At 35.7% G+C, this 20,098-nt stretch overlaps 1 protein-coding gene across 3 annotated transcripts in view; it reads right to left on the bottom strand.

The window, feature by feature from the left end:
- The window catches only part of MED13L (mediator complex subunit 13L), a 297,747-nt gene that overhangs the window by 186,442 nt on the left and 91,207 nt on the right, over positions 1-20,098 (bottom strand). The gene's annotated exons all lie outside the window — the stretch shown is intronic.

Raw genomic sequence — 20,098 nt, 5'->3', positions numbered from 1 at the left:
ATGATAACATATTATTAACCTGCAATTATAATTATAGGTGAAATGTATGTGGAGTGTTCAATATATTCTACCTAGTATTTCTAATTTTTCATAATAGAAGTTAAAAATAATTTTTTAAATTGAATTAAAAATTTGAGGCTGTTAAGAGCTGAATTCTACTCCAAGCGAGGCTATGCACTATATGGACACAGATAAGTTACTAAACCTCTGTCAAACCTTAGTTCTTCTCTGGTTAAAAAATGGCAATAATACAAAGCTCAAAGACTTGTTCAAAGATTAAATTAGTATGTAACATAATTAGGACAATGACATCACATAATAATTACATATATTAGTTATTATTAATATTCCTGCTGGAAGGTAGAATTGCCTAAAGAGTCTTGTTTTCTCACTGCACCCAGAACTTACTGCTATGGGAGGAGAGGGGGTACATGGAAAAAAAGATCAATCACCTTTCCCTAGTCCAGCATTTGCTAAGAAATTACAATGGCAGCTATAAGTCACAAAATGGAACAAACAAAGGAGAAGGTGGCTAAAGTGCCATCTCCATCAGCAAGAGAAGGCCTAGAGCATACTCCGTGACTGATGGCAACCACAGTCCCCCATCTTCCCCATAACCCCCACCTCACCACCACAAATAAGTAACAGAGAAGAGAACCGGAAGCAATCAATTTCTTTAACAGGAATAACTGGATATGTCATTAATAACAAAAATCACTGTGATCCCTACAATAAAGAATTAAAGGTAAGAGCTGTGCACACTTTTAAAGGCCTAAAGCAAGTTAAATTCAGTCTCCTAGAAGAAATGATGGTCAATATTTCAATGGCACCTCCACACAGGAAGCATTTCTCCCTTGAAAGAAACAGACCAGACACATCTGCTTCTATTTTAACTCATTCTCCTTAGTGCAGGAAATTCTGTAAACAAACGGAAAAATTTTCTACCTTAAATATGCGAAGAGTACATTTAGCTTAATTCTTCCTTTTGTGCTTGGAATGTATTTGCCCATAAGCACACTGAAGGCTTACTTACATCATGGCTCATGGCTCACAGTTCTTCCATTCTCTAAGCTGACAACATTCGGATAAAAAAAAAAAAAATAACCCCTTCATTAAAAATGGAAAATAGAAAAAGCCCTAATACATATACACATATCACTGTCAGTAAAAGGAAAACAAACGAATAGCGGACATAACAACAAGAACAAGAGTCATAGCTGCCTGGAGCTCTATTCTTGTCGCTGTAGAAGAAGCAGTGGCGATGTTAACATAAACAATAGTGTATAAGAGTTTTCTATGAGCTAAGTGCTGTGCTAAGTAATTTCCACGTGTTAATTCACGTAATCCTCATATTCAACGAAGTATTAGGACTCTAATTCCCCACTCTGCAAATGAAAAAAATGAAATTTAGTGGTTTCACAAAGATCACACAGCCACATACAGGAGAGATGGGACTGGAATCCAAGTCTGTCCCCAAAGCCCCTGCTGTTCATTACGGGACTGCAAGACCTCTCTCATATGGAGCCCTACACCTGCTGAAAGCCTGACACTATGACTCTGGTACTGCCAAAGGCAATCAGTAGCAAGACAGTGATAAGCCAGGGTCATCTTCCCACCAACCAATAAAAAACTGTTGAAAGCTAATTCTGGTCAGTATACTTTTAAGAGAAAGAAAAATCCTACTTTTGTAACAGAATTAGCTTCATACAAAATATTTATTTTTCAAACTCACCTTATCCAGAAACCTGTTTAGAATGACTCATTCTCTGAGGGTTTCGGAAAATTTAAGTATTTGTGCACTTAAGAATGGAAAATTTGTGTCAATAATGCTTAAGAGACACACTAGTAATTCAATAGCGTGTAAAGTACCAACACAGCATAAAATACACATACTCCTTTTACCTTTTAAAATCTATTAAAAGATAGATGTTTAATTCCAACCACAGAAAAATAAGAACTCAACTATTAAAAGCAATATTTTTAGGAAAACAATACACTTTTTCAGGCCTGAAATCCCAATCTACTTTAAACCAATTAAATTTAATGAAGAAAGGCCAAGAGACTAAATGCAGCAAACATACCACAGTTTAGCCATAATATGTACATTTCATATTTGCTCATGAAAATATTCACAGTCTGAACAGGACTTTTTGCTCCAAGCTTATCAGTACTATAGGCAGGACTGGGGAGCATTTAACTATTAGAACAGCAACTGGCCACACAAGGTCTTAAACAAGTGTCTGGTTCACGTCCACTTAAAAAACAAACTTTGAAAATGTTGACACATGAAATATTCTTTACTGATTCTACTGACAGAATTATTTTATCCTTCAAAACACAAAAACAAATATATTGGTTCTCAGTATTCTTTCATTTTAAAATGATCAAAGACATATAAACATGATTATATAATATATATTTTATGATTAAAATAGTAAGGTAGTAAGTAGAAATTAAAATACCATTTCCATTATTATATATATAAATTTATCTTCCATTTATTTTTTTTACTCAACTCAATAGAGGAAAAATATCTGCACATCAATTATTTCTATATTTCTACAGACAATTCACTCTAGAATGGTTTTTCTAAACCTTTTAAGAATTTTTCTTCATTCTGTTATGAACTGTCATGATTTTATTTCTCAAAAAAAAGTGAAAGTCTTTAAGTCTCTATTACTTTTAGCAATGTTACGGTTCAAATTCATCCACTCTAATTTTATTTTTGCAGCGATACTAAATCTCTCTCCAACTATATGATGAGAATTCCCCTGCAAAAATAAGTTATAAATACGACTCTTCACTGAAGCATATTTTATACACATGAGCACATCTATTAAGATGCCATTTTTTACTCCACATTAACTAATGAAAGAATACTGAATTAAAGACTTCAGTAAATTTGAATAAATGCCAAAATCTCCAATTCCTAAGAAAAAGCTTTAAGAGTACAAAATTAAGTTCAATGCATCTGAGGGGAGAGAAGTGATGTTCATTCAAAATCAGGGTGGTAAGTTAAGGAAAGGATGCTGTACACCGCAGGCCAGGTTTCCAAGTATCCACCATCCCTTATTACATGAGTATCAAAGCATCAAAAGTATAAACAACAATTTTATGTGTATGTGTACAGAATCAATAGGCAAATTTAAGTTGGATTTGGTGTTAAACAAATGCATGATATAAACTCTGAGAATCTGAAAGTAAAAAAAGAATACATGAGGCACTCTGAGACAGTATGTTCATAAAAGATTAGCATTTGCAAATACAAAGGAACATTTAACACCAACAAAGTGGCCAACATAAATTAGAGATGAAATGGAGTAAGAAGAGGAAGAGATAAGGAACCAAAATTACTGCTCATGTGACTGGCATTTTGACAATGTTGATAATAATGATTAACAAATACTGGACATTTACTATGTCAGTCACTTTAAATACCTTGTGTCATTTAATAATTCCTATAACCCAATGAGGTAAATAACTGCTAACACCTCATTTCACAGATGCAGACCCCGCAGCACGAAAAGCTAAAGTAACATTTCCAAGACCACTTAACTAGTCACTGCTTCATTTGGATGTAAATGTTTTTTTAGTCTGTAACAAACCCAGAAATTTAAGGAGAAATTGTTCATGTCAATCATCAACCAATAGTTGTTAATATCCCATTCCTCTAGGGAAACCAAAACACACATTCAAATTCCACCTTCCTTCAACAACAAAAACTCCACCACCATAACTTCCTAGGAAAGGATTTTCTTTACTGAGTTCTAAGTTTTAAAAGAAGATCAACATTAAGAGTTAAAAATCCACAGTGTAATATTTATTTAGAAGCTTCTTAAAAAAGAAATAAATGAATGAATTCTCTTTTCTGTCTCACTGAATACAACAGGGTCAAAGTAGAGGCTCCGAGATTATGTCCAACAAATGAAGATCCCAATCTCAGAGTGTATGTAGACATTACAAAAACCATTCCAAAACCAAGTGTTTATTTTAGTATTGGCTGTCTGCCCAGAGAATGCCAGAATACATTTTAACCAAGTGGACAGAAAACCAGCAGGATGGATTTGAACTCCACTTTAAACATACTAAGGTCTATATAACACCACAACACAACTTCCTCTCTTATTAGTTTTATATATAATCAGACTCCTCAAAGTCCCGTAATTCATTTCTTAATTTACAGTTCACACTCCTATGTACTTTAAATTTTAATTGAATTTTGGAGATTTAAAGAAAAAAAGCACTAAACCACCAATATTGGTATCTTGTTTTCTAAGGTGACATCTGTGAAAAAGCTATCACATTAAAAGGACACACATGGGTATATTTAACTGCAAAGAATTAGAAAGGTTGTACTGTGTTTGTGAATACATACAAATATATAAAGTTATTTATAGATCGTATGTGCAGCATCTATATATTTAATTCCATAATAATAGTTTCTCTCGATTTTTAAAATTAAACCTTGAACATTACCCTAACGTATTCTCAAGAGGAAAGAATTATGAATGTGCCAAATCCTATTCTTTATTTCAAAGCATTAGTGTGAAATAATAAAGAGCTAATGTGGTCCTGACAATTACTATACGTTTCATTAAAATTTCATCTCTTTGTCCCACTTAAGGACTCACTACGTGCTTGTGGCCATATGGAATCAGTTATACAGACTCTGTGATTTCTTCTCCATAAACATTACTTCACTACTTGCACAGTTAACAAAAATAACATAAACTAAGAAATAATTTACACCATTTTTATAGCTGAGTTTTCCAACAATTCCATTACAATTCAAATCATCAACATATCATAGGTCAAATTTCATCACAATGAAATGGAAAAGAATTTTAAAATTTCCACAAAGGAACATAAAAGTCCCAAATAAGTGTTCATTAACATAAAGTGAAAAAAAAATATTAACAGCTAATTTTTAAGCAAGAGGGTTTTTTTCAAGTGCTGTGCTTTCTTTCAACATACAATTCAGTGCTACTGAATGAAACAAACCTAATAAACACGAAACAATTTATATGAACCATGAAGTGTAACAACAGTGACCAACTCTCATTCTTGAAATGGTTTGCCAACACTGCAACAGTCGCTCCAGAAGCACGGCCAGGGTGTACCGAGAAACAGGGTAGGTCACTGAGCCCTTCTGGGCCTTGGGTCTCATCTGTAGGAGGAAACTGAACTAATCCTTAGTTTGCAAACTTTTAAAGCAGTAACCTAGCTACAATCAAGCCCCCAGTAGAAATGAGTGAAAAGCAGACTGCACTGACTCCCTCCAGTAGCAATGCCTGAAGCAGTTCTGGGCAGCACCAAAGCCTCAGAAAGTGTGATGTGAAAATCTGCAAGTCTGAAAACACCTATCATCCCTCAAGCATGTTCTGGCCCCTCAAGTATTAGACCCCAAATTCTCTGTACTGTGATTACATTAACACAAACATGCACATTGTTGCTCCGAAAAATATCAATCTAGGTATTTATCAATCTAGAAACTAGATGAAGCAATTATATTCAATAAATGTTTACTGAATGAATATCTACTAGGTGCTAGATTCTGATGATTAATGGTGAGTTAAGACACAGTGCCTCCCTTAAAAAGAGCCTACAAGCTACAGGGGAGACAGATACAACCAATTACAATACAAGCAAGCAAAAGCTACTGTGGGAGTAGCAATGGGTGCTACCAAGAAACACAGGACAGGCAGCTTACTCAAACTGGTGGTTATCAGAAAGGCTTCCCAGAAAAAATTACATCTACACTAACAAAACAAATATACATATGGCCTGAATATTAAATATTATTCTAACCCAAGTAAATTCGCTCACTTTCTAACCACTCTCCCCAACAAACTCTCCCCCTTACTCACCACCCCCTCTAACCTACTCATCCTTAATCTACTGTTCTTGATTGAAACTGATGACAGATATGTTAATGTGAGTATCCCATATGAGAAGAAATAATATCCTTTCAGGAGTGAATGCTAAATGGACATAATCCCGTGGGTGTGAATTAACACAACAGGGTTGAGGATGGGTAAGGCTGCACAGTTATTTATATAAACTTTATCCATGAATTTTCTATTGAAGGTAAGGGCCACTTTATGCTCAATCCTTCAGGTCCAAAACTATTTCTGAATTTTCAGTGTTGTCACATGTCTCAACCTGACCCAGCAACTATTTAATCAATGTTTTGAGAAGATCTGAATCAGTACTATATATACCAACTACGAGATTTTCTCCAGAACCAATAAAATCTCATGTATCTCCAAATAACCCTATTAAGGAAACAATACAGTTTGATCAATTTGTTATCATGGCCATCAATTTTTATATATAATTCCTTAAAAATTATAGTTTTGAGTCAAATGATTTTTATCTATTTTTCTTTTATTACACCTTAACATTTTAGTTGAAAATTCAAATTCAACTGACCATTAGAAGTTTTACGAAATCAAGACCTTTTTGATGCAAAACATTAACATTTCAGATTCTCACAGTAACAGAATATAAATAAAACTGCCTAATATACTTGCCAAAAAATTCAAAACAAACAAACAAAACCCACAAAGGTTTAGGAACAGAAATCACCCAAAGCAGGTATTTACAATCAATGAACTATAATATCATCTTTATTAATTAAAAAAAAATCTAGTCCAAGACATAAATTCCTCTTTTTATGTAATAAAAATTCACGGATAACTGCCTTGTTCTTAAGGTGAATTTTAAAATGTACATGGAAGTGTTTTTATAAAAATTCATAGTAAAGCTCTTCTAACTAGAAAACTACACACCTATTCAACGCGTAGTATTTCCTTAGAATTGAACTCAAACTGATTTTAAAAATTTTTATGAAACAGACCATTCCCTAATAAAAACTGACATTCCAGTAATATCTTCAAATTGCCAAGCCTTTACACTACAGTAGAAAATTCAAATTCATAGTAACAATATATATTTTCAATGCTATACTATCAAAAGAATAAAATAATGTGGTGGTGGTGGTTTTTTTCCCCCATTCACTGAAGGCATTAGATGACAAAAAAATTAAAACTGAATATCTTCTTGGGAGAAAAAAGAAGACACTTTAAGTTGCAATGGTAAGAGCTGACCTATGTGATATTTATCAAAAAATTTTTCATTATTTGAAAACAAATAAGGCCACTTACAGGTTCATGAGCTATAACTGGGTTCAAAATGGTTTGGGCTTGCTTACCCCCCAGGTACCAATCTGCTGCTCCTCAAGCACAATCTTTCATCGTATCCATGTTATTCTTTTCGCACAGGTACTATGTGCCAAGACACATAAACAGCGCATCAGAAAAAAAAATTAAATAGTTTTCTCTCACAGTCTTAAATGTATTACTTCGGAGATTGGCATAAAAATGTGTTTAATAATCTCAGATCATTCACTCATGAGCTGACCCTACCTGTCCATAAATAATTCATTTACCTCAACCAAAATCCAAAAGAAAAAAGGCCAACAACAAAAAGGTGATTCAGGAATAGAGCAAAAAATATGAAAGAGAAACGCTTTTTGTTTATTTATTTAACCGAAACAGAGGCTGCTGCAGCTGTAGGAACCTCTTCTGACTGATGTGACATGAGTCACTACATTTAAAAACAGCGCTTTAAACAGATGGCTATTCAGCTCAAGGCTTCGGGCATTATTTCCCACTCTTAGTCACATTTGCCAAAGAAGAGGGCACTAGTTTTCTGCTACAGCTTCAGTATACATACACTGACAATCATACATAGAACCATGGGTTGGTGATAAATAACTGCTAACCAATCTCATGTTGCCCACTATAATTTACATTTCTAAGAGTGCTGCTAGTTACAAAGAAATACCAAGAAGCAAAATTTATAGCCCAGGTAAAGAATTAATTTGAAAGGACTTAAATGTAGGCTACAGCTAATATACAATTCAAAGACTACTCTACACTAATAAATATTTCAAGTTACATTTTACTTTTTAGTCATTTGTTCATGTCGGAAGTTTTCACTGCCAAAGTAATGACTAGCAAAAAGTATAGCTGGAGCATAAACCAATTAAGGATCAGCTGATATTCACATAATTACATTTTTTTGAATCAGTCTTCTAAAAGCACATTACGATACATGCTTTAAAATACTAGCCTTCACTACCTGTTTTTGGATTATGAGGTCTATGTTAATCATCCAAAGAAACACGGCAGTCTTCCGCACTGGTGCTGTGTGAAAACTCTAGGAATAAATGACATCCAAACTCCCGAAGTGAAAACACGCTAGAATGTGTCCTCAAGAAAGGAGAGAAGGCCCTTCTGAGGATATGTCTGAGCAAGACTGAGAAAGAGCTTAAAGCAATAACGAGGACACCATTATTTCTGTGGACTCCTACGAGAGCTTCATGACCAGAATGCCCGTGCCCACTTTTGGCCACATCCACTTCTGCGCACCTTGCACACTGAAGCCTGGCAGGACCAGATGGTTCCCATCTCAACCTCCAGCCACCCAAAACCTATTCCTGCTTAAAATATGTAACATGGAGGGGTGTCTCGGTGGCTTAGTCATTTAAGCATCTGCCTTTGGCTCAGGTCATGATCTTGGGATCCTGGAATCAAGCCCTGCATGAGGCTACCTGCCTAGTGGGGATTCTGCTTATCCCTCTCCCTCTGCCCCTCCTTAACTCATGCTCCCATGTGCTCGCTCTCTTTCTCGAATAAATAATCTTAAAAATATATATATAACATGGATTCAGTCTCCTTGTTTGAGATAAAGACCCAAGCCCTTATCATGCCTGAAAAGCTACGGCAGTTTGACTAAGTCTCATCTACCCCTAGACAACATTCCTATCTGCTTCATCTGATACCACACTCCCAGGCATTCTCTCCACTAGCGCCACACTGGTCTTCCTTTACACCTGGAATATACCAAGCCTCCTGCTACCAAGAGCTGCTATCTTCTCTCTCACATAATACCATCACTTCTCTCTTCACCTCCTTCAAGTGTGCTTTATAGTCACAGCTCAGTCCAAACACCACACTTCCTTGGATAACTCAGATTTCCTTTTATTAAGCCCCATATTATCTATATAGCTGTACAGTGCGCAATTGCTATACCTAATTTTTTTTTCATTTACTTAGGTGATTTTAACATCTGCCCTCTCCCCCACAGCCTTAATACAAAGGCTGTAAGTCCAAGTTTGTACTCAGCACTGTACTTCCCAGTGCTTGTGCACAGTGACAGCACAAACTGAGCTCTCAATTAATATCTGTTGAATGAATGAGTGAAAAGGGGGATTTAAAGAGATCAATATGCATCTTTCAGCAGGAAAATTTATTGCCGCATTTTCAGTTGCAATCCCAAAACAATTTATTTTCACTGAATTGGAAATTCGTGAAAAGTACTCTTCAGGGATCAAATTTTTCATACTCTGACTTTGAAAATGAAGACAAAATTCTTCATACACTACACGACCCCATGAATTTACATCACAAAAATAATAGGGTATTCTACAGTTTAGTCTTTAAAAACCACACTGCTAAAAAGAGACAAAAGATTAAAGATGAGTTCATAAAGATAAAGAAATGGTAGGAGAACAGATTGAAAACAAAACTCAGATAGTAAAGAAACTCCCTGAAGAGAACAAATGGCTTACAGAAAAGAATATATTTTAATTTACTGTTGGAATAAAAAAAGATACTAGGGTATAAAACTGTTGGCAAAAAAAAAAAAAAAAAGATTAATATGATGCTCTTTATACATGAAAATGGTCTTTCAAATACAGGCAAATTAAACAACGGATTTAAAAAAATCAGGAAGTAGTAGATTAGATGCCAGCCTATTAAGGGTGTAATACTTTACTATAAAAATGTCACAATTAACAGCCCAGCAGATATTGCACAACATTCATTTTCCCTTGTTAGAGTTATACCAACTTAGAGATTTGGAGGTTTAATTTTTCCCCATAATATTTACACTTCTTAAAGTCTTGTCCTTTAAGTAAAGGCCATCACTTCTAAGTAGTTATTTTATGTAGAGATCACTTTGAGATGTCAAGAGATCAATTCATCACTTTCTGTGTATTCCATTAGGACACAATTTACTGTGGAGAGAGCCAAATATAAAATATCAAATGGTAACCACTTAAACTTGACTACCTTATTAAAGACTGTGTTCCTGCCCTGTAGATATTCCAGTGTGTTCTTTCCTCACCTAGTTTTTATTTTCTTGACTTCCTTGTTCATTATTGCTTTGTGGCTAGCATTTCCTTCTGACATGTATTGATCATGCTAATAGCTATAATACTGCTTTCCATGCCTGGAATTGATGGACTGTATTTTATAAAAATCCATATGAATTGACAAACAAGTTTATTTAATGATGTTTATTCAAAGGACTAACATTTTTTAGACATTTTCACCACATTTGAAATAGTCAAGATAAAATACATGTTAGCTTTTAAAAAGAAAAAGCATAACTTATATAATCATTTTAACAGCTTACAGAAATACACCACATTTTTCATAGACCATCTAAATTACTTGTACCAAGTCTATCACCACCACTTCTTAAGCCAGACTAATCTTGTGCTCTCTACCTGTCAGAAGTACAAAACAATATGTGTTGTGGTCCTCAAGTTCAAAATGGAGAATTATTCCTAAATATAGAATACTAAATGTTACAAAGATTTATCAAATTAGTCATGAGAGCAAATAAGAATACTAAACGGAAATAACATACCCCTTTATTCAACTCCTACCTAATAGCACCTGGTGTTTCATAAACATTTTTATGACTCAGTGCACAAATGAATGGCACAAATCTTTGTGATGAGAAACTAGTCCTCCAATCAGAAAGAGGGTGAGAAAACTAAACCTGTTTTAAATGTGGACAACCCATTAACCTACAGAATCCAACCAATTCTACATGCACAACTACTTAATCCTGCAAGGTACTTTTTGGAAGTGGTCCTGTTTTATAAACTCCCATTATCTTAGCTGGAACTTAGGGGTGATTCAAGGCAAGATGCAAACTAAAATAAGAATCTTCTTCTTCAACAACCTTGAAAAGACAATCTTCTGTTTAAACAAGTCCATCAATGCATGTTGTATGAGGCAGAAAGACAAGTGCCAGGCGTATATAGCATAGATACTAAAATACTTGTTTAAATACCATAATCCAAAATGGAAACCCACCAGGTGTTACAGACAAGGCAGGGGAGGGGAGGAGAGGAAGAGGAGGAGGAAAAAACAAAACACCCTCTGAAATGAAAGCCAATGAGAAGATACAAGCTAGCCTGAATGAGTCCTCAAGGGACGCCTGGGTAGCACAGTCCATTAAGCATCCGACTCTTGGTTTCAGCTCAGCTGGTGATCTCAGGGTCATGATTTCAGGGTTGTGAGTTGAGCCCACATGGGATTCCATGCTCAGCGTGGAGTCTACTTGAGACTGCCTCTCCCCCTCTCCCTCTGCCTCTCGCCACTGCTTGTGCATGTGCCCCTCTCAAATAAATAAATCTTAAGTAAATAAATAAATGAGTCCTCAGAGTGTGACAGGACTAAAATGTCTGGTGAATCCAATCAAAGTGATCAGAGTTTGGCCTTAAAGAAACATTACTAAATTGTAAATATTATATACAATTATTACAGCACCGAATCGGTTATGAGACAATGGCACTCTGGGTGACTTTTTTTAAAAGGAATTAAAAAGGAGGTTGTCTAAAGCAGAATCAACAAACACAACAGACACTGGATGACACAGAAGCACGTAATACCATGGAGCAAGGACAGAGTACTAGCCTTTCTCATAACCTGAATAAAATGTGCCAGAAACATACCCAACTCTCCTTTGATCCTGTGTTCACCAAGCAACCTTCTGACTTCTAGCTTAGTTTCTCAGGTACTAAGACACCATAAAAAAAGAGATGCTGGAGAGTAAGGCAGTTTCCTAATCACTGAAAAAGTATATTCAACCCAGTATCATTTAACTAACAAGCATTGTGGATTATACATCAACTTCTTCCTGAGCGGCTCAGGTTCCCAGAGCTGGACCAAACCCTGGGCAAAACTGATGGAACTATAAAGCTAAGATGCTAGCCTCAAACAATGGTCTCAAATGCTTTATTTTCAGAACCCCTTTACTTCTTAAATATTCCAGAGGACTCCAAAGAGTTTTTGTTTATATTAGTTGTATTCATCAATATTTACTACATTGGAAATTAAAACTAAGAAAAAGTGTAGTATGTATTAATGCATTTAAACACAATAGGCCCGGGGCGCCTGGGTGGCACAGCGGTTAAGCGTCTGCCTTCGGCTCAGGGTGTGATCCCGGTGTTATGGGATCAAGCCCCACATCAGGCTCCTCCGCTATGAGCCTGCTTCTTCCTCCCCCACTCCCCCTGCTTGTGTTCCCTCTCTCGCTGGCTGTCTCTATCTCTGTCGAATAAATAAACAAAATCTTTAAAAAAAAATAAAAAAATAAAAAAATAAAAATAAACACAATAGGCCCATTACACATTATCATAAATAACATATTTTTAGGAAAAATAACTATACTTTCCAAAACAGAAAAATTTAGTGAGAAGAGGGGTACTGATTTTCATGTTTACAAATCACTTTTATGTCTGCCATAATAGAAGACAACTGGATTGCCATATCTGTTTCTACATTTAAACACGCTGTAAAGTTCTGTCTTCATTAAAGTATACAAAGAAAATCTGGCCTCACAAAAACACGTATTTGGAGAAGAGAGGAGCATTTTAATAACCCTTTCAGTTAATCGTGGATACTATGCCAAAACTTGATAAATGGGTAGTTTCCAAAATGTTAGGTGAACTATACAATCTAAAAACCCTATCCGTAAACTTTGCATATTCTGTCACACTGAAATCCAATAACCTATCCTGTATGCCGAGTGGATCTTTCATCTGTGTACACAACTCTGTAATACCATACACTGATCATCTGGGAAATTCCAGTTCACTGAGTTAAGCAGATCTTCTACATGTTAACACATTTTACCTTATAATCTCAAAAAATCACATTTACTGATATATCATCAATGACCTCATAAGGAAAATCTTTAACTGTGGGAAACCTATCAAGTCACAGTGACTGATACAAGTTTTCAAAATGTAATTTTCACATTAAATCACATATTTTATCATAAGCAGCAAATATTGTCAGTTTTCCTTGAAGCTTACTTCATTCATTTTGGAGAAAATACCTACCCAACACAAATACCTAAGTCTGAAGAACCATAGTTTGTCAGTCATTCTTTCAAGAAGAAATGGTGATCTGCCAAAAAAGTGACTGGTTCAACACAAAATTCCTTTTTTTTTTTTTTAAAGATTTTATTTATATGACAGAGAGAGAGAGACAGCCAGCGAGAGAGGGAACACAAGCAGGGGGAGTGGGAGAGGAAGAAGCAGGCTCCCAGCGGAGGAGCCTGATGTGGGGCTCGACCCCAGGACTCTGGGATCACACCCTGAGCAGAAGGCAGACGCCTAATGACTGAGCCACCCAGGCGCCCCTCAACACAAAATTCCTAATTGCACGAATGCTTTCCTTTGAAATAACCACAATTTGCAGAAGTGCTTTATGTATATACTTGCTATTTTATATTGTCACAGAATATTAAAAAGACATGTATTTGAGGATCAAAGATTTAATAAAATGAATAATTTTCACTTCTTTGTCAAGGACATTCTTAAGTGAAATCTAAGGTTTTGTCTTCTGTGAGTGTGTGGCAGTGAGGAATACAATGACTACTAGTACAACCGGTTCCTCCGCCTTGGTGAGCACCAGCAGTTTTACCCAGCACTGCTTCTGCACTATCAGTGCAAAGGCACGACACACCGCAAAAAGACAAATAATGTCTTAATATTACAAAATTGTTTCCACTCCCGGAAAGAGCCTTAAAGGACCCCCCCTCTCACCCCTGTGGGCTGCAGACCAATTCTCTGAAAACTGATGGCCTGAGGTTTGTTGAGCAAGCATCCAAAATGTCCACTAGAAAGCCTTCCCTGAAACAACCAAATGGCTTCTCTCCCAGAGATTTCTTATAAGTTGCAAATAAGGAGCCTCCCTACCTAGTGAGACAATGGATTTATAAAGACCTAATAATTCTTCACAAGTTAAATCTATTATCCTGTAACTTACATCTACTTCTTATAGAATAATGAAAATAAATTTCTCCCAACAGTGGAGACTGTTTTACAGGACTCCAAAAACCCAGTGTTTTGCTCATTTCTAGGAGAAATATATCCAATTGTTATATACACTCCCCATACGACATGGTCCCCAGACTAAGCTCCATCCCAGCCACCCTTTCTGTCATGGCTCCAGTATTCAAAGTCCTTCTTAAAACGAAGCTTTCTAGGGGCGCCTGGGTGGCACAGCGGTTAAGCGTCTGCCTTCGGCTCAGGGCGTGATCCCAGTGTTATGGGATCGAGCCCCACATCAGGCTCCTCCGCTATGAGCCTGCTTCTTCCTCTCCCACTCCCCCTGCTTGTGTTCCCTCTGTCGCTGGCTGTCTCTATCTCTGTCAAATAAATAAATAAAATCTTTAAAAAAAAAAAACGAAGCTTTCTAAAATGAGCATATAACCCCAGACATATCAAAGACAGAGCAGTAAAACTGGTAAACTACACAATACTTCCATTAAGACAGCCCAGCTCTCAACTTTTTTAGTCACATACCAAATACTCAGCTCTTTCTCGTTGAGTTGTGACAAGCTCCATCTTCTTCATCTACACCTGCTAGTCTGCTTTTTAAAAACCTCAGTGAAGGGCTTCACATTCATTCCCATTACATTTTACACTGTTGATCAGATACACAGACCAAAGGTTATCTTTTAGAAACTTGGCTCTACCATATAAATATTGACTGTCCCTCTCAGCTTTCTTAAAAAGAAAAAAAAATCAGCTTTAAGCAGTCTTTATAAACATGACTTCTTTTTCATTACCTAAGACTTCTGTTGTTGTTTCTAAATCAACAAGTATTAAATAAGACCAAACCACAGGCGGAGCCCCATGACATGAAACCATGGACCTTCTTTTTGGGCCACAAAAAAATTCAATCAAGACCCACTAGGATATATAAATCCTACCTAACACATACCCCTAAATTTTCGTAAAGTTAAAATTCTATGTAACTGCTCACTTCTAGTCAATAACTCTAGAAAAGGACCAAAGTGTTCCTTTTTAAAATAAAAGAATCACATGTTTCCAGATGTGAAAAATTCTATCAGATGACAGTCACATGTAATTTCCTCCCCTCACTCTCACTGAGAAAGGCCACAGCAAAATGCTATTTGCATTATTCCAGAATGCTCATGATGTCACTGACAAAGAGATCCTTTTCACCATACATCCTAGACTATTAAATATAGCTGAAACAATGTCTTCCAGTTTTCACCCTCTAGAAATGAGAAGCCTCCTGTCTTCTGTAACTGGTCACAGAAAATGAAAGTGCATTTTATAAAATCTAGGCCTCTTTCTACTCCTCACTAGTTATTTTATCTGGAATGCTAAGCATCTACCCAAGGCAACAAAGCATACTAAAAAAAGTGTGGAGTCAAAAAGTCCTGGAGCCCTGGCTTCAGCACCTTAAACTGAGTGACCCTGAGCCTTCACTTTGCATCTGCGTGCCCATGAGTATGTCCATTTATCAGCACCTCAGTAAACTCAGAAAACTGCACATGTCACAGCATCATTATACAGAATAGTAACTAAGATAACATATATAAGCATGCCTCATAAACTGGCACAGAGTAAAGCTCTCAATATACATTCATTTTCATCTTTCCAGCCACAGTGCCTTTCAAGGAGTAAGCATTCCCACATTACAACATTATGCTTCCTTCCAACCCATTTAAAGCAAAAACCAAGTATTATTCTGAGTTCCCATAGCAAACAAAAGCTATCACTATCAGTCCAGGAGCTAATACTTTCAGAGAATATATTACAGATTGTGATATAAGTGAGATCAATAAATATGTCTTGTTCATCTTTAGACGTAGGTATAAGGCACACTAGAAGCACTCAAAAAAAAGTTTGCCAAACCAGTGATCTTCAACCTAAAAAAACTATTACCCATGGGAAAAAGAAGTACAGATTAAACAGTGAATTATTTTCAATCAAAAGCTTCCTTCTAATATTTTCAAAAATGATTGTAAGGCCTGGGTGGTGCAGTCAGTTGAACATTCAACTCTTAGTTTCAGCTCAGGTCATGATCTCAGGGTCATGAGATCAAGCCCCATGCTGGACTCCACACTGAGCTCAGAGTCTGCTTAAGATTCTCTCTCCCTCTGCCCCCCCAAATAAATAAATAAATAAATAGATCTTTTAAAAAATGACTGTAAGGCCTTAAATTAAAACTTTAACAGCTAAATACAACATGGCCAGATACAGCACAAATGTAGGTATTCTTCAAATATAATTACCACATATATCAATAAAACCACTACTAACTGAGAAAACTACAAAATCAAGAAACTACATCACCATGATCCAGAGACAAAGGCAAAGAAAAATGACAGTCCTATTCTGACATAGAATATAGGGTATTAACATAGGTATTTTAAAATATGGTATAATAAATACATATGCTATAATGAAAAATACATATTTGTTTCACAGCGTGTTACCTTACCATGCTTGCAAGGAAAGAAGGAAATTAAATTTAGGATGTTTAACATACTACATTTCCTTTCTCGATTGCCTTACAGAGTATGCTTTTGTTAGGTATCAAAATAGAGAAATGTGAAATTGGTAAATCTAAATATTGGCCTAGCAACTGACAGATGAAATAATCACTCATACAAACAATTCTATTTTCATTTCCATCTTACCAAATTAATAAAATTAAATACTTCGATATCATTTAACTTGCCTTAATTACAGGAATCAAAAGGAAAAGCAGTCAATTGAGTGAATATTCTCACACTACGTTGTATGTGAGAAAGGAAGAATGGCCAGGCCAGGATAGCCCAGTGCAAATGATTATATGAAATTTGGGAATACTACAACTCCACATTTGCAGGCAGAAGTACTACACAGTATAAATAGAAAATACAATAAATAACCTAAGGAAATAAAGGTTTCCCAGTGGTGAAGCAGAGAAAGTAGCAGCTACAGTATACAAATTAGAAAAAGCCACCACATAATTTAAGATGTAAGGCTTCTCTATGATTAGTTAAGGTGAACAAATTAAAGAAATTTACCATAATTGACCAAAAGTAAATAATAACTCCAAGACAAGCTCTGGGAAGAGGAATCAGTAGAGAAACACTGAATTCATTTAAATAATTAAAGCTGCTCCTCTTCTAGATGTGAAACCAGAGTTGCAGCTAACTAGATACTACATAGTCTGTAAATGGGTTATTTCTTCACTAGAGAAAAAGAGAAAGGTTTGACTCAAAGCAACCTACGGGCCAAACTGTATTTGATTCTGCAATTTTGCTGCAAACAGACAGGTACCACATGGACTGAGCTAGTTTCTCCAATCCAGGTCTCGTTTAGTATGTTTATCTCTCTGGGATGTCTCTGTGGAACAGTTGTTACCAGTTGCCAACACCAGATAACAAATTTAACTTCTAGAGATTTCAAAGTGAATATGGATGGCTATCGCATGAGATAAAAAGTAAAACTTGTATATATGAAAATACAGAAGTATCTTCACATAGGAAAATACTACTGCCTCCACCAGAAAATAAAAAAGAATATTAAGACTCTAAAGGCAGGGGACACCTGGGTATTTACTAACACCAACCTTAAAGTTGGTTAAGCGGCTGCCCTTGGCTCAGGTCATGATCCTGGGATCCTGGTATCCAGCCTCCCCCCACATTGGGCTCCCTGCTCAGTGGAGAGCCTCTTCTCCCACTCCCTCTACCCCTTCCCCGCCCCCGTGCTCTCTCTCAGCTCACTTGCTCACTCTCAAATAAATAAGTAAAATTAAAAAAAAAAAAAAAAAAGACTCTAAAGGCAGGAATGGGTGGGGAGGGGAGGGGATCAATTATCTCAGTTGTTCTAAGCTGCGGTATGTATAAGGGATTGAGAACAGAGAATATAGAGGGCAAATTTCTTGAATTTAATTAAATGCCTAGAGTGCAAGAAAAACCCATCTAACTTACATTGCCTCATCATTCCTCAAACCCTTAAGTTTTGGAGTAAGTCAGTTACATGAGCTCCTACCACATTTTTCTTAAAGTAAATTTTTATTTATGTATCAGAAAACACACAGAAAAGTGCAAGTATGGTAAGGGTACAACTCAACTAATTTTCACAAAGTGAACACATCTGTGTAACAAGTACCTCCCCCTCCCCCAACCCAAACCACCACCATCACCCAAAACTCAGAACATAATCCACTTTCCAGAACCCTCACCTCCCACCCCCATCATGGCCTCTCCCAGGCATTACCTCCCAACAAGTGTATCTACCATGCTGATTTGTTACCAGAGGTTAGTTTTGCCTAGGTACACAAAAATCTGAAAACCGTTTGGAAAGAAAGCAGGTCTCAAAATCTTTCAAACCTTAAACGTCTAGTCTCAGACAGTGTGAGATAAAAATAAATTCTCGGGTAAAGACAAATTCTTACATAATTTACGCCCATTTTTACAGTCACTCATCTGTCTTCCCAATTTAATTCTTGTTCCCTCTGTGCATAAGTACTTAGATACTACACTTTGCCTGAAATCTACATCATCTCACGTGAACTTTAGCATAATTTTAAAATTGCCTTCTATATTGGTATTATTATACCAACGGTACACAATCTCACTATTCTTACTATATTTAACAGGTCTCTTTCATTACTGACCATCTCCCTACATAATTAATGCTGTTACTAAATGCACACAAGAAGAAAAATCTGTCATATAAAAAAAATACATTAAAAGAGTTCATTACCATATTTAGAAAAAAGTCAGTGTCAGAAAAGTATTTACTAACACCAACTTAAATTTTATAAAAGTAATTCCTTTGTTGGAATTCCCAAGATGGAATGCTTAATAGGTGTCACAGAATTTTCAGAGTTGGTTCCACACATTTGCATTATGTTTACGATGGCTAATTGCTATAGTACTCTTTGGTTCTCAACCAAAACTTTTGATAACAGATTATTTTGTATTAAAATATTTGCAGAAACCTAAATTTATACAATCTGACAAACGATTCCAATTTCTGCATAGTTAGGAAGAACTACAGTCCTAAAGACTTGCAGAGCAAATTGTTCTTGGAGGTTGAGCTACAAAGCAATATATTAGATAATTCTGAAAACTAAAGTAAAATTTAGAGCTAAGTTCAATTACATAACTATACAAGGCTAAGCAGTCATTTGAAAGGAAAAATATCAATTTCCCATCTCGTGTTAAAAGTATCCAATACCCAAACAGAAGAACATTAATATATCTTTATTAATAGCAAAATAAACACTTTAATTTAAAAACAAAATAAACACATTTATACTATCCTTCCAATCCACTTACACTGCATAGTGTCCTTCTTTATTTTCTTCCTACTACCCTCTGGACAAAGAACAGTGTATTTATCAACCTTGTAATACCCAGAACATACTAGGAATTCCAAAATTTTTATGCAGAATTTTTGTTAAGTGGTCTCTGAATATAAAGAACTTACCAAAGATTCCATACTTTTGCTCTCTGTTGGCAAATCAATCTGTATCAGAATGCATTTTGTGAAGTGAATTAATGTTCTGCACCAACCATTTTGAAAAGCATATTCTTTTTTCCTCCACAGAAACTACATTTTGCAAATATAAACACATATTGTTTGTGTAAAATAACAGTAAAGGTGACATACTAATGCAGAACACAACTGGAAAGGTAATGAGTAACTATGGCTATGCTTAAGTCCAGTCAAATCTGTTTTAGAATTTTTTCCAACAAAAGACTTAAAAATCTCCAATTTACCTATATGTACACAATTTTTTAAAAGAGTATTCTGATGTCAAGAAGTACTACAAATTATCTCCTTTTTTTTCCTAACTCATATTAAAATACAAAATTTTAATATAAACCTATTTCTGCCTATATTTAAAATCAGAGGAATTGAGGCCAAAGACTAAAAATAATGTTATGTATAAGGGTTAAGGAT

Source organism: Ursus americanus, chromosome 30 (genome assembly GCF_024610735.1).
Source record: "Ursus americanus isolate L20-20 chromosome 30, mUrsAme1.1.p, whole genome shotgun sequence".
Taxonomy (NCBI): domain Eukaryota; kingdom Metazoa; phylum Chordata; class Mammalia; order Carnivora; family Ursidae; genus Ursus; species Ursus americanus.
This window is presented reverse-complemented; position numbering and strand designations above follow the sequence as displayed.